Source organism: Lathamus discolor, chromosome 5 (genome assembly GCF_037157495.1).
Source record: "Lathamus discolor isolate bLatDis1 chromosome 5, bLatDis1.hap1, whole genome shotgun sequence".
NCBI lineage: Eukaryota > Metazoa > Chordata > Aves > Psittaciformes > Psittacidae > Lathamus > Lathamus discolor.
Window position 1 is genome coordinate 27,049,507 of NC_088888.1, and position 3,215 is coordinate 27,052,721.

A 3,215-nucleotide genomic window follows, 5' to 3' on the forward strand; every position below is an offset into this window, starting at 1 on the left:
TTCACTAGAAACTCATACAGAAAAGTATAAAGTAAGCCCATGACTTCAGAGGAAGTCTTCAGCAGCCACTCCAATGTATAGCACTTCTGCAGCTGCTTCTTTCTGCCTCTATGCCACAGTACATGCGCCCTTGCCCTGCCAGCACTGCCCTAGGGGTTGCCACACTTTAAACCAGAGTAGTGGTCTCCTTTGCCAGGAAAGTAACTCAGAAGTTAATTTTCATCCAAAAGTCAGCTTAGCTGTCAAAAGTATAATGCAACAAGAGGATACCTGTGCCAGCACAAGGCTGGGAGCGGTGTGCCATGGCACAGAGGCGATGCAAAGTACACCAAGATGAAAGTATCTTAAGCTGGCACTCGTAAGCACAATGTCTGTGTTCCTTGCTTAAGCAATACTCTCCTCACTGTCAGATAATTAATCTTCAGTCATCAGTTTTGGTTTCTCAAATGTACTTTGTTAAAGCAATTGCAGCTCCATTAGGATCTTTTTCCTTTACAAATCCAGAGCTCTTTTCAGAGTAAAAATCTGTCCACTCAAACCCACCCAATTGGTATTCATAAGAAGACTTGAGATGGTATATGACAAAAATTGCAACAAATAAAAAGCTCTGTGTTGAAGAAAATGTTCTCCAACACTGGCAGTACATTTTGTCTATGGAGAACATTTTCAGATACTCACATAAGGAAATGATACAGAGATAATACTGAATTTTCAGGAAAAAAAAAAACAAAACAACAAAACCCAAACAGGCTGTCTCTTCTTAATTTCAGAATATAGTTAGGAGTTTTCCCAAAAATGTCATTAACCCTCATGGGAAGAGATATTCCCACAGATGCTGATAGCTTTAGTTACCCTTTAGAGCATAAAATCCTGCTGAGAATTATGCTGAGTAGCAGGAAAGAAAAAGACCAGACCACACATACTAATCATACAAAACATACTGCCTGCTGCTGGAGTAAGCTGACTGACTGTACACAGTTTTCTACAAAATACAATAAAATTTATGTAAACCACAGAGCTGTGCTAGCCTGTATCTTACTGTTTGCAGATACAAGTCTCTGTGATATTGCTTACCAAGGCCTGCTCATGCTGGCTTCTCCCTTCTAGGCAAACCCTCCCTTGCTCGTATTATTGATTGACTCCATTACCATAGAGCAGAGCAGCCAGGTGATGCTGGGTCCCAAAGCACTAGTCCCTGTACAGTGCACACAAGAGCTGGATGCTTTGCCATGTGTAGGCAATGGTGAGGAAGGGACGAAATGAGATGCAACCAGAATTGTCATTGCATGGGTCATGAGTTTCATCAGCATCACAAACAGATTTTTCTTTTGCTTCCTTATTTAAACCACCCATGTGGAAACACACTGGGAAGGGGCTTGCGGGGTGTGAAGTCAGGGACAGAAAGGTTGGAGGTGCCAAGGATACTGGGTGGGAGGGTATGGCCTCTTCCCCAGGGAGTGGATGCTGAGTATGAGCAGCAGCTGTGCTTCCCATAGCTCTCTAACTCATCAGCCCTTCCTTGACAATTTCTCCTTGTGGTTTTCTCCCCTCAAAGCCTAGCCAGTGATGAGAAAGCAAACAGCCCATGGGTGCCAGTGTTCCTAGCTGCTGTCTCCTTTATCTCTTTCTGAGCCAGACGGAGAACAGGGACCAAGCTCTGCCTTATCCTTTGGACGTGAACAAGGCTTGTGCGAACTTCTCTATCCCTCCTACCTACCTCTCCCATCAGAACAGGATTATTCCCTGCATTTATTTTATCTTGCTTAAAATTCACACCAGATGGACCACTACTGCCAGTGTCAGTCCTATGCCTGGATATCCACTGCAAGGAGCTGGTGGGAACACTGATGCTGGCCTAAGGTGGGAGATAGATTGTCTGCAGGCTGAGGGCCCCACCGCCTGGCACCCCTGCAGTGGCTGAGCACAGGATGTCCAGCGTGGTGGATGCCTTGCAGGAGCAGCTCCACTGTGTCTGTCATGGGCCTTTGACATATCATGTGGAAAAGGGCTGCAGGCCGGAAAGGAGCACATCTTACTTCTGCCCCGTCCTGTGGCATTTTTGGAAAGCAGGAGCAGCACACATGCTCTCTAAACCTCCTACAAGCAAAAAATGCAGTTAATTGTGGTGGAGAAGAGACACAGACTCTCCCCGTGTTGAGTTCCCCTGTGGGTCTGGTGGTTGCTGCCCTCCCAGCCTGCCCACTGTGCACGGGAGTGCTCAGGTCAGCACACCCAGGGCCACAATGCTCCTAACAAATTCCTTTCACCATCCCTTAGTTTTGTAAAGAAAAATGCATTCCCCTTGTCTCTGGAAGAAAAAACACAGCGGACATTTTCCACTCAAGCCTCTGGAGGCTACGTATGCGGGTGATACCAGAACTGACTGTAAAGTGATTCAAAAAGCAGCACTTTTCTGACTTTTTTTGCAGTGTCCTTTTGTTCTGCCAAAAGAGAAGTGTCCTTCTCTGGTAAGCTTTTAAAATAATAGCAAATTCCTTTTTGCCCCCCTTTTGCAGTATTGTTTTTCTGCTTGGTTTCCCCCATCATTCAGATTTTAGTTTTCATTTATCTCTGAGGAACATTTATGCCTAGGTGCGGTTCCCCTGGAGAGAGCCTTCCTCAGGACAGCTCTGAGTGTTACTGCTCTGCTAGAAAGACCTCTCTTACATGGAGCTGATAATGTAGCCTTCATCCCCACTGGCAGCCTGTTGGGAAAATTAATCCTTTATACCCAGGGTTCTTGTAATTTAATTATTTTTGTATTGTTCAAGTGCTTTCTCAGCAAGCTGACTTCCCGTAAACATGCACCGCTGTGGTAATACACAAATGGCTTAATCATGTATCTGACAGTTTCTTCTGTGAAACACATTTTCTGCACCTAAATTGTCAGACAGGCCACTTACTGACACCAGAATTTAGATATCTAATCTCTTCTGACAACCTAAACCAGAACTAAACGTTGTTCACTGGGAGGCGAACTGGAGAACAATGGCACTTGCCAGCCCTCATTCCCATCTTTGTGTGCCACACACACTTCAGCCTTTGCCTGGTGTTAGTCCATGCTTCAGATGAGAGGTCACTCAAGGCAACAGAAAACAGGCTCCAGGCAACATTGGACATTTGTAGCTATTGTTTTAAAGTGCATGTTTTACATAATATATTTACAAAAAAGGCAAAAGACCCCAATTTTGTCCCCTGAGTGGCTGTCTTTAGCA